The sequence below is a fragment of the Gorilla gorilla genome, chromosome 3, assembly GCF_029281585.2.
Source record: "Gorilla gorilla gorilla isolate KB3781 chromosome 3, NHGRI_mGorGor1-v2.1_pri, whole genome shotgun sequence".
In the NCBI taxonomy this organism is placed as follows: Eukaryota; Metazoa; Chordata; class Mammalia; order Primates; family Hominidae; genus Gorilla; species Gorilla gorilla.
Genome location: NC_073227.2, coordinates 50,551,619 through 50,564,210, shown reverse-complemented (window position 1 = coordinate 50,564,210; position 12,592 = coordinate 50,551,619). Strand labels below are relative to the sequence as shown.

Below are 12,592 nucleotides of genomic sequence, written 5' to 3'. Positions count from 1 at the left end.
TCGGAAACTGAACTTAAGAAGCTCAAGCCTATTATTTAAATTCATTTTGAGAATGTTAAATGCCTTGGTTTAAAGACAATGAAATGCAATTTTTGAATGCCTTGATTTTAAAGCATTTTGGTAGAATTATTTCATGATGTCTCATGAATTTAGTTTTAGAATTCCTTTGATTTTGTATTCTCATCGATTAAAACACCTAACATTTTTTCATTGTATGCATTCTACCATCACAGTTCGAACTGCATTTTGGAGATAGGAAGATAAGACCTAAGACTTGTCAGGAGCTTAGACTAGTCAGAGAAATATTAAATAAAAAGAAGATTGGGATACAATTTTAAAGTGTATTGTAAAGATCTTCCACATCCCAAAAGTAATATTCAGTGATAAGGGAATAAAGAGAGCCTTTAACACATATACACCACAGAATACTATGCAACCTTAAAAAAAGGATGAGTTCACGTCCTTTGCAGGGACATGGATGAAGCTGGAAACCATCATTCTCAGCAAACTATCACAAGATCAGAAAACCAAACATCGCATGTTCTCACTCATAAGTAGGAGTTGAACAATGAGAACGCATGGACACGGGAAGGGGAACATTACACACCGTTGGGGGGTGGGGGGCTGAGGGAGGGATAGCATTAGGAGAAATACCTAATGTAAATGATGAGTTGATGGGAGCAGCAAACCAACATGGCACATGTATACCTATGTGACAAACCTGCACATTGTGCGCAGGTACCCTAGAACTTAAAGTATAATAATAAATAATTTTTTTAAAAAGAGCCTTTAAGACCTCCCACTTTAAATGGTTGATAAATGTCCAGTTTACAAAACCCAAATCACATCCTTTCTTGTATAGTTTGGAATCATCTTCTACCTAGAAACTTGTTTGAGGAGTTAAAGCTTTGAATAAAAAATAAAAAATGGTGGACTTCCATTTTTAATAATCATAGAATTAGCTTGCATATATTTTTGCTGTTCTGAAAAAAATTTTAATATATTTTATATAGACTTTATTTTTAAAGCAATTTTAAGTCCCCAGCAAAATTCAGCAGAAGATAGAGTCCACATATACGCCCTGCCATCACACACACACATAGCCTCCCCATTATCAACATCCCCCACCAGAGTGGTACATTTGTAACAATCCATGATCTACACTGACACATCATTATCACTCAAACCCTAGACTGTACATGAGGGTTCACTCTTGGTATTGTAAATTCTATAGGTTTGGATAAATGTGTAGTGACATGTATCTACCATTATGGTGTCATATACAGTATTTTCATTGCCCTACAAATCCCCTGTGCCCCGCCTAGTGATTTATCTCTTCCCTCAAGGCCCTGGCAACCACTGTTGCTTTTACTGTCCCCACTGTTCCTTTTACTGCCTTTTCCAGAATGTCATATAGTTAGAATGATATGGTATATAGCTATTTTTATCTATTTTATCTATTGGTCTGTTGATGGACACTTAAGTTAATTCCATATCTTTGCTATTGTGAATAGTGCTGCAATAAACATTTGAGTGCAGGTATCCCTTTGATATATTTTTCCTTTGGGTACTTACCCAGTAGCAGGATTGCTGGATTGAATGGTAATTCTAGTTTCTTTGAGAACTCTCTATACTATTTTCCATAGTGGCTGTACTAGTTTACATTCCCACGAACAGTATGTAAGAGGTCCTTTCTCTCCACATCCTCGCCTACATCAGTTATTTGTTGTCTTTTTGATAATAGCCATTCTGGCTGGGGTAAGATACATCTCATTGTGGTTTTGATTTGCCTCTGATTGCTAGTGATGTTGAGCATTTTTTTCATATACTTGTTGACCATTTGTATGTCTTCTTTTGAGAAATGCTTACTCATGTCCTTTGTCCACTTTTTAAGGGAATTATTTGTTGCCTGTTGTTTCAGTTTCTTGTATATTCTGGCTATTAGTCCTTTTTAGGGTGAATAGTTTGCAGATACTTTCTTCTATTCAACAGATTCTCTTCACTCTGTTGATTGTTTCTTTTGCTGTGCTTTTTAGTTTAATATAATCCCATTTGTGAATTTTTGTTTTTGTTGCCTGTGTTTTCAAGATCTTGGTCATACATTTTTTGCCTAAACCAATGCCCAGGATAGTTTTCCCTAGGTTTTTTTCTAGTATTTTTAGAAGTTTGAGTCTTATGTTTGTTTTTAATCCATTTTGATTTTTTGTTTTCTTTGTATATGGCAAGAGATAAGGGTTCAGTTTCATTCTTATTTAGGATGGGTTTTTAGATTTCCCAGCACCATTTATTGAAGAAGAAGCATGACCTTTCTCCAGTGTATGTTCTTATCAGCTTTGTCAAAGATCAGTTGGTTATAAATATGTGATTTTATTTCTGGGTTCCCTAGGTTTATGTGTCTATTTTTATACCAATACCATGTTGTTTCTTGTAATAAATTTTAAATGTAGGTAATGTGATGCCTCCAGCTTTGTCCTTTTTGCTCAGGATTATTTTAGCTATTTGGGGTCTGTTTTGATTCCATATGAATTTTAGGATTATTTATTCTAACTGTGAAGAATGGCATTGGTATTTTGTTTTGGGGGGGGTATTTTATTTTATTTTTTAGTACATGAATGAATTCTTCAGTGGTGATTTCAGAGATTTCCATGCAGCCATCACCCAAGCAGTGTACGCGATACCCAATATGTAGTCTTTTATCCCTCACTCCCCTCCCACCCTTCCACTCCCCCCAGGTCCCCAAAGTATGTTGTATCATTCTCATGTCTTTGCATCCTCATAGCTTAGCTGTCACTTATGAGTGAGAACATATGATGTTTGGTTTCCCATTTCTGAGTTACTTCACTTAGAATAATCGTCTCCAATTCCATCCAGGTTGTTGCGAGTGCCATTATTTCACTCTTTTTATGGCTGAGTAGTATTCCGTGGTATATACAGATACCACATTTTCTTTATCTACTTGTTGATTTATGGGCGTCTGGGCTGGCTCCATATTTTTGCAATTGCACATTGTGCTGCTATAAACATGTGTGCAAGTATCTTTTTTGTATAATGACTTATTTTCCTCTGGGTAGATACCCAGGAGTGGGATTGCTGGATCAAATGATAGTTCTACTTTTAGTTCTTTAAGGGATCTCCACACTGTTTTCCATAGTGGTTGTACTAGTTTACATTCCCACCAGCAGTGTAAAAGTGTTCCCTTTTCACCACATCCCTACCAGCATCTATTATTTTTTGAGTTTTTGATTATGGCCATTCTTGCAGGAGTAAGGTGGTATCACATTGTAGTTATGATTTGCATTTCCCTGGTAATTAGTGATGTTGAGCATTTTTTCATGTGCTTGTTCACCATTTGTATATCTTCTTTTGAGGATTGTCTGTTCAGGTCCTTAGCCCACTTTTTGATGGGATTGTTTATTTTCCTCTTGCTGATTTGAGTTTGTTGTAGATTCTGGATATTAGTCCCTCATCAGATGCATACTTTGTGAAGATTTTCTCCTACTCTGTGTGGGTTGTCTGTTTACTGTCCTGATTATATTTTTTGCTGTGCTTTTTAGTTTAAGTCCCATCTATTTATCTTTGTCTTCGTTGCATTTGCTTTTGGGTTCTTGGTCATGAAGTCTTTGCCTAAGCCAGTGTCCAGAAGGGTTTTTCTGATGTTATCTTCTAGAGTTTTTATGGTTTCAGGTCTTAGATTTAAGTCTTTGATCCATCTTGAGTTGATTTTTGTCTAAGATGACAGATGAGGATCCAGTTTTATTCTTCTACATGTGACTTGCCAACTATCCCAGCACCATTTGTTGAATAGGGTGTCCTTTCCCCACTTTATGTTTTTGTTTGCTTTGCTAAAGATCAGTTGGCCATAAGTATTTGACTTTATTACTGGGTTCTTCATTCTCTTCCATTGGTCTATATGCCTATTTTTATACCACTACCATGCCGTTTTGGTGACTATGGCCTTATATAGTATTATATATAGTTTGAGGTCAGGTTATGTGATGCCTCCAGATTTGTTGTTTTTGCTTGGTCTTGCTTTGGCTTTGCAGGCTCTTTTGTGGTTCCATACAAAATTTAGGATTATTTTTTCTAATTGTGAAGAATGGTGGTGGTATTTTGATGGAAATTGCATTGAATTTGTAGATTGCTTTTAGCAGTATGTCATTTTTACAACATTGATTGTACCCATCCGTGAGCATGGGATGTGTTTCCCTTTGTTTGTGTCGTCTGTGATTTCTTTCAGCAGTGTTTTGTAGTTTTCCTTGTAGAGGTCTTTCACCTCCTTGGTCAGGTATATTCCTAATAAGTATTTTTATTTTTTTGCAGCTATTGTAAAGGGGGTTGAGTTCTTGATTCTCAGCTTGGTCACTGTTGGTGTGTAGCAGAGCTACTGGTTTGTGTGCATTAATTTTGTATCCTGAAACTTTGCTGAATTCATTTACCAGTTCTAGGAGCTTTTTGGAGGAGTTTTTAGGGTTTTTAGGTATATGATCATGTCATCAGCAAACAGTGACAGTTTGACTTCCTGTTTATCAGTTTGGATTCCCTTTATTTCTTTCTCTTATCTGATTGCTCTGGCTAGAACTTCCGTATTATGTTGAATAAAAGTGGTGAAAGTGGGCGTCTTTGTCTTGTTCCAGTTCTCGGGGGAATGCTTTCAACTTTTTCCCATTCAGTATAATGTTGACTATGGGTTTGTCATAGATGGCTTTTATTACCTTAAGGTATGCCTCTTCTGTGTCGATATTACTGAGGGTTTTAATCATAAAGGGATGCTGGGTTTTGTCAAATACCTTTTCTGCATCTATTGAGATGATCACGGTGGGGGTTTTTTTGGGTTTTTTTGTTTTTTTCTTGAGACGGAGTTTCGCTCTTTTTGCCCAGGCTGGAGTGCAATGGCACGATCTCGGCTCACCGCAACCTCCACTTCCTGGGTTCAAGCAATTCTCTTGCCTCAGCCTCCCAAGTAGCTGGGATTACAGGCGTGCACCACCATGCCTGGCTAATTTTGTATTTTTTTAGTAGAGACAGGGTTTCTCCATGTTGGCCAGGCTGGTCTCGAATTCCAGACCTCAGGTCATCTGCCCACCTTGGCCTCCCAAAGTGCTGGGATTACAGGCATGAGCCACCATGCTGGGCAGGGTTTTGTTTTTAATTCTGTTTATGTGGTGTGTCACATTTATTGACTTGCAGATGTTAAACCATCTCTGCATCCCTGGTATGAAACCCACTTGATCCTGGTGGATTATCTTTTTGATATGCTGCTGGATTCAGTTAGCAAGTTTTGTTGAGGATTTTTGTGTGTATGTTCATCAGGGATATCGGTCTGTAGTTTTTTTTGTTTTATCCTTTCCTGGTTTTGGTATTGGGGGATAGTGGCTTCATAGAATGACTTTGAAAGGATTCCCTCTTTGTCTGTCTTTTGGAATAGTGTCAATAGGATTGGTACCAGTTCTTCTTTGAATGTGTGATAGAATTCAGCTGTGAATTCGTCTGGTCCTGGACCTTTTTTGTTGGTAACTTTTTAATTACCATTTCAGTCTTGCTGCTGATCTGTTCAGAGATTCTGTATCTTCCTGGTTTAATCTAGGAGGGTTGTGTATTTCCAGGAATTTGTCCATCTCCTCTGGGTTTTCTAGTTTATGCACATAGAGGTGTTCACAGTAGCCTTGAATGATCTTTTGTACTTTGGTCATATTGGTTACATTATAGTATCTCCTATTTTGTTTCTAACTGAGCTTATTTGGATCTTCTCTCTTATTTTCTTGGTTAATCTCGCTAATGGTCTATCGATGTTATTTATCTTTTCAAAGAACCAGCTTTTGTTTAATTTATATTTTGTAGTTGTTGTTTCAATTTCATTTAGTTCTGCTCTGATCTTGGTAATTTATTCTGCTGGGTTTGGGATTGGTTTGTTCTTGTTCCCCTAGTTCTTGAGGTGTGACCTTAGATTGTCTGTTTGTGCTCTTTCAGACTTTTTGATGTAGACACTTAATGCTGTGAACTTTCCCCTTAGTACCCCTTGTGCTGTGTCCCAGAGGTTTTGATAGTTTGTGTCACTATTATTCAGTTCAAATCATTTTTTAATTTCCATCTTGATTTCATTGTTGACCCAATGATCATTCAGGAGCAGGTTATTTAATTTTCATGTATTTGCATGGTTTTGAAGTTTCCTTTTGGAGTTGATTTCCAATTTGATTCCACTGTGGTCTAAGATAGTACTTGCTATAATTTCTGATTTCTTAAATTTGTTGAGACTTGTTTTGTGGTCTATCATGTGGTCTATCTTGGAGAATGTTCCATGTGCTGATGAATAGAATGTATATTCAGCATTTGTTGGGTACAATGTTCTGTAAATATCTGTTAAGTCCATTTGTTCGAGAGTGTAATTTACGTCCATTGTTTCTTTGTTGACTTTCTGTCTTGCTGACCTGTCTAGTGCTGTCACTGGAGTATTTGAAGTCCCCCACTATTATTGTGCTGCTGTCTATCTCCTTTCATAAGTCTAGTACTAATTGTTTCATAAATTTGGGAGCTCCAGTGTTAAGTGCATATATATTTAGGATTGTGATATTTCCTGTTGGATTAGTCCTTTTGTCATTATATAATGTCCCTCTTTGTCTTTTACTGCTGTTGCTTTATGTTTGTTTTGTCTAGTATAAGAATAGCTACACCTGCTTGCTTTTGGTGTCCATTTGCATAGAATATCTTTTTCCACCCTTTTACCTTAAGTTTTATGAGCCCTAATATGTCAGGTAAGTCTCTCAAAGACAGCAGATACTTGGTTGGTGAATTCTTATCCATTCTGCCATTCTGTATCTCTTAAGTGGAGCACTTAGGCCATTTACATTCAATGTTAGTATTGACACGTAAGGTTCTATTCTATTCATCATACTATTTGTTGCCTGAATACCTTTTTTTTCATTGTGTTATTATTTTACAGGTCCTGTGAGATTTATGCTTTAAGGAAGTTCTATTTTGGCGTATTTCAAGGATTTGTTTCTAGATTTAGACTCCTTTTAGCAGTTCTTATACTGCTGGCTTGGTAGTGGCAAATTCTCTGAGCATTTGTTTTTCCGAAAAAGACTGTATCTTTCCTTCATTTATGAAGCTTAGTTTCGCTGGATACAAAATTCTTGGCTGATAATTGTTTTATTTGAGGCTAAAGGTAGGTACTCAATCCCTTCTAACTTGCAGGGTTTCTGCTGAGAAATCTGCTGTTAATCTGATAGGTTTTCATTTATAGGTTACCTGATGTTTTTGCCTCATAGCTCTTAAGATTTTTTTCTTCATCTTGACTTTAGATAACCTGCTGACTATGTGCCGAGGTGATGATCTTTTTGTGATGTATTTCTCAGGTGTTCTTTGAGTTTCTTGTATTTGGATGTCTAGATCTCTAGCAAGGCCAGGGAAATTTTCGTCGATTATTCCTTCAAATATGTTTTCCAAACTTTTAGATTTCTCTTCCTTAGGAACACCAGTTATTCTTAGGTTTGGTTGTTTAACACAATCCCAAACTTGTTGGAGGCTTTGTTCATTTTTTTTTTTAATTCTTTTTTCTTTATCTTTATCAGACTGGGGTAATTTAAAAGCCCTGTCTTTGAGCTCTGAAGTTCTTTTTTCTACTTGTTCAAATCTGTTGTTGAGACTTTCCATTTCTCTAAGTGTGGCCTTCATTTCCAGAGGTTGTGATTGTTGTTTATTTATGCTATCTGTTTCACTGGAGATTTTTCCAGTCATATCCTGCATCATTTTTTGGATTTATTTAAGTTAGACTTCACCTTTCTCTGGTGCCTCATTGATTAGCTTAATAATTGACCTTCTGAATTCTGTTTCTGGCAATTCAGAGATTTCTTCTTGAATTGGATCCATTGTGGTGACTTAGCATGATCTTTTGGGGTATTAAAGAACCTTGTTTTGTCATATTACCAGAATTGTTTTTCTGGTTCCTTCTCATTTGGGTAGACTATGTCAGAGGGAAGATCTGGGGCTCAAGGGCAACTGTTTAGATTCTTTCATCCCATGGAGTACTCCCTTGATTTGGTGTTCTCCCCCTTCCTCTAGGGATGGGGCTTACTGAGAGCCAAACGGCAGTGATTGTTATTTCTCTTCTTGATCTAGCCACCCCACAGAGATACCAGGCTCTGAGCTGGTCCTGGGGAGTGTCTGCACAAAGTCCTGTGATATGATCAATCTTCAGGTCTCTCAGCTGTGGATACCAGCACCTGCGTTGGTGGAGGTAGCAGGGTAGTGAAGTGGACTTGGAGAGGGTCCTTGGTTGTATTTTTGTTAAGTGTGCTGGTTTTGTTTTGGTTGGCCTCCAGCCAGGAGGTGGCACTTTCAAGAGCTCATCAGCTGCTATAGTATAGGGAGGATGCAAGCTTGCCCTAGGGTCAGGCAGTAGGTGTGAAGCCATAGAGCTCCCAAGAGATGTCCTTTGTCTTGGGCTACCAGAGCAGGTAGACAAAGACTATCAGCTAGGTAGGGGCAGAGTCAGGCATGTCTGAGCTGAGACTCTCCTTGGGTGGGACTTGATGAGGCTGCTGTGGGGGATGGGGGTGCGGTTCCCAGGCCAATGGAGTTATGTTCCCAGGGGGATTATGGCTGCCTCTGCTGCATCACACACATCACCAGGGAAGTGGGGAAAAGCTGGCAGCCACAGGACTTACCCAGCACCCATGTAGCCTGCAGCCCAAAAGGCTGGTCTCACTCCCACTGTGCACCCCCAACAGCACCAAGTTTGTTTCCAAGCAGCCAGTGAGCAGGGCTGAGAACTTGCCCCCAGCTACAAGCTTCCCAGCTGAGAAAGCAAGCTGACTCACAGTTCCTCAGCTGTCCCATGGAGCCTGCAGCAGCAGTCTTCCTCCTTCAAAAAGTGTGGATTCTCTTGGCTTTCCTGATATGTTCATGTGGTAGTTCTTGGAGCAAAAGTTCATGTCACGCACGTCCGTGTGAAGAGAGTTCACCAAACAGGCTTTGTTTGAGCAACAAGGCTGTTTATTTCACCTGGGTGCAGGCGGGCTGAGTCCAAAAAAGGAGTCAGCAAAGGGTGGTGAGATTATCATTAGTTCTCATAGGTTTGGGATAGGCGTACAAAGTACATTCTTAAGGGCTGGGGGGAATATTACAAAGTACCTTCTTAAGGGTGAGGGACAATATATCGTATCAGTTAGGGTGGGGCAGGAACAAATCACAATGGTGGAATGTCATCCGTTAAGGCTATTTTCACTTTTGTGCATCTTCAGTTGCTTCAGGCCATCTGGATGTATACGTGCAAGTCACAGGGGATACAATGGCTTAGCTTGGGCTCAGAGGCCTGACAATTCACAATATGAGTCTCCACGCTGCTCCATCCATCTGAGTGGGAGCTGCAAGTTAGTCCTGCCTCCTACCTGCCATTTTCAACATTGGTATTTTGATAGGGATTGCATTGAATCTGTAGATTGCTTTGGGCAATATGGTCATTTTAGTTATATTATTCCAATCCAGTGGGGCATGGGATGTTTTCTATTTTTTTTGTGTCACCTTCAATTTATTTATTTATTTATTTATTTTTGAGATGGAGTTTGTCACCCAGACTGGAGTACAGTGGCACGATCTCAGCTCACTACAACCTCCACCTTCTGGGTTCAAGCGATTCTCCTGCCTCAGCCTCCTGAGTAGCTGGGATTACAGTCACCCGCCATCATGCCCAGCTAATTTTTTGTATTTTATGTAGAGACAGGGTCTCACCATGTTGGCCAGGCTGGTCTTGAACTCCTGACCTCAGGTGATCAGCCCACCTCGGCCTCCCAATGTGCTCCCAATGTGCTGGGATTACAGACGTTTTGTTTTTCTTATAGAGATCTTTCACCTCCTTGGTTAAATTTATTCCCGTGTATTTTGTGTGTGTGTGTGTCTGTGTGTCTGTGTCTGTGTGTGTGTGTATTTTTTTGAGGCAGGGTCTCACTCTGCTGCCCAGGCTGGAGTGCAGTGGTATGATCATGGCTCACTGCAGACTTGACTTCCTGTGCTCACATGATCCTCCCACCTCATACTCCCGAGTAACTGGGACTACAAGCACGCACCACCACACCTGGCTAACTTTTTTGTGTTTTTTGTAGAGGTGGGGTTTCACCTTGTTGCTCAGGCAGGTCTTGAACGCCCACCTCAGCCTCCCAAACTGCTAGGATTACAGGTGTGAGCCACTGCACCTGGCCCTGGTATTTTATGTTTTGTATGACTGTTGTAAATGGGATTGGCTTTTTTCTTTCTCATCTAGATATTGTTGGTATATAGAAGTGCTACTGATTTTTGTACATTGATTTTGTATCCTGCAACTTGACTGAATTCATTTATAAAAATTTAAGTTTTTTGTTAGAGTCTTCAGGTTTTTGCAGATATAAAATCATGTCATCAGCAAAGAAGAACAGTTTGACTTCCTCTTTTCCAATTTGTATTGCTTTTATTTCTTTCCCTTGTTGATTGCTCTGGCCTTGACTTCCAGTACTATTTTGAATAGCTGTGAAGAAAGAGGGCTTCCTCATCTTGTTCCAGTTCTTGGAGGAAAGCTTTCAGCTTTTCCCTTTTCAATATGATGTTAGCTGGGGAATTGGTGAGGAAATACTCATGACAGTTACAGTCTTTGTTTCTGCAGCTGGTCATGTAGTCGTAACTGATATTGTTGACTGCCCTCTTCTGCTACCCATTCTGTTTTCCCTTTGCCTTTAGCAAGCACCTCAGCAGGTTATGGTTTTTTTCCTGGTGGAGTGACCCGAACCTTCATTCCTGAAGGGTCTGGACCATTTGTAGTCCTGCCTGGATTGGGCTGTTGTAGTTTCCCATTGACCTTAATCACAGGGCATGGTAATACTAAGAGTCGCCCTAATGGATTTGCTGTATTCCATACATACTCTTCCCTACCTCTGTTATGGAGCAGTAGACTGATTTCATCTTGGTAGTCTGGGTCAGTCACCCCAGCCAACACTGTAACTCCCTTAGCCTGTTGACTTAAAGGTAGGAGGAGCCCAAAGTGTCCAGGTGGCAATCTTAACTTCCAGTTTAATTGAATCATTGTTGTGTCTCCTGATAACAGTGTTCCTCCCTCTGGAACTAAGACCTCTAGGCCAGCAGAACATAATGTCGCAGGAACAGGAAGCAAAAATGTTGCTAGTGGATCACTAGGAGTGATGGTGAGTGGTGCCACTTCCACTTCCACCCCTTGATTCCTGGACCCGTGAATCCTGGCTATGGGAGAAACAGTACCATATATTGGATGCTGATTCAGAGCATACACGGCCTTCTGGAGAACTTTGCTCCAGCCCTGCAAAGTGTTGTCACCTAGTTGGCATTGTCATTGTAACTCAAAAGGCCATTCCACCATTCTATCAATCTAGCTGCTTCAGGATGATGGGAACATGGTAAGACCAGTGAGTTCCATGGTAAGACCAGTGAGCCCACTGCCACACGTCTTTAGCCATAAAGTGAGTGCCTTGGCCAGAGGCAGTGCTGTGTGGAATACTGTGACAGTGGATGCATGAGCCCACTGCCACACTTCTTTAGCTGTAAAGTAAGTGCCTTGGTCAGAGGCAGTACTGTGTGGAAGATCTTGAGTCCACAGATGGTAGTCTTGGCAGAAGCACTGCGTGCAGGATAGGCAAACCCATATCCAGAGTAAGTGTCTGTTTACAGTGAGGACAAACCTCTGCCCTTTTCATGATGCAAAAATCTGCCACCAGGTGGCTGGCTGATCACCCCAAGGAATGGTGCCATATCAAGGGCTCAGTGCTGGTCTCTGCGGCTGGCAAATTGGGCACTCAGCAGTGGCCATAGCCAGGTCATCCTTGGTGAGTAGAAGTCCATGTTGCTGAGCCCATGCATAACCTCCATCCTTGCCACTATGGCCACTTTGTTCATGGGCCTATTGGGTAATGACGGGTGGCTGGGGAAAGAGGCTGGGTGGTGTCCACAGAACAGTTCATCCTATCCACTTGATTATTAAACTCCTCCTCTGCTGAGATTACCCGTTGGTGAGCACTCACATGGGATACAAATATCTTCACAGTTTTTGACCACTCAGAGGTCCATCCACATACTTCTTCCCCAGATTTCTTTGTCACCAATTTTCCAGTCATGCTTCTTCCAAGTCCCCGACCATCCAGCCAAACCATTGGCTACAGCCCATGAATCAGTATATAATCACACATCTGGCCATTTCTCCTTCCATGCAAAGTGCACAACCAGCTGCACTGCTTGAAGTGCTGCCCACTGGGAAGATTTCACCTCACCACTGTCCCTCAGGGATGTCCTAGAAAGGGGCTGTCGTGCTTTACCTGTCCACTTTCGGGTAGTGCCTGCATATCGTGCAGAACCATCTGTGAACCAGGCCCTAGTCTTCTCTTCCTCTGTCAACTGGATCATAGGGAACTCCCCATGAGGCCATCGGTGCAGGCTGGGGAAGAGAAGGCACAGTGGTAGGAGTGGAGACCATGGGCATTTGAGCCACTTCCTCACATAACTTACTTGTGCCTTCAGGACCTGCTCAAGCCTGATCACGTATATACCACTTCAATTTGATAATGCAGTGCTGCTGGTGCACGACCCACTTGATGGCTAGATG

At 40.8% G+C, this 12,592-nt stretch overlaps 1 protein-coding gene across 5 annotated transcripts in view; it reads left to right on the top strand.

Moving 5' to 3' along the window:
- ATP8A1 (ATPase phospholipid transporting 8A1) overlaps positions 1-12,592 on the top strand; it is a 247,709-nt gene that overhangs the window by 113,729 nt on the left and 121,388 nt on the right. The window lies entirely within an intron of this gene.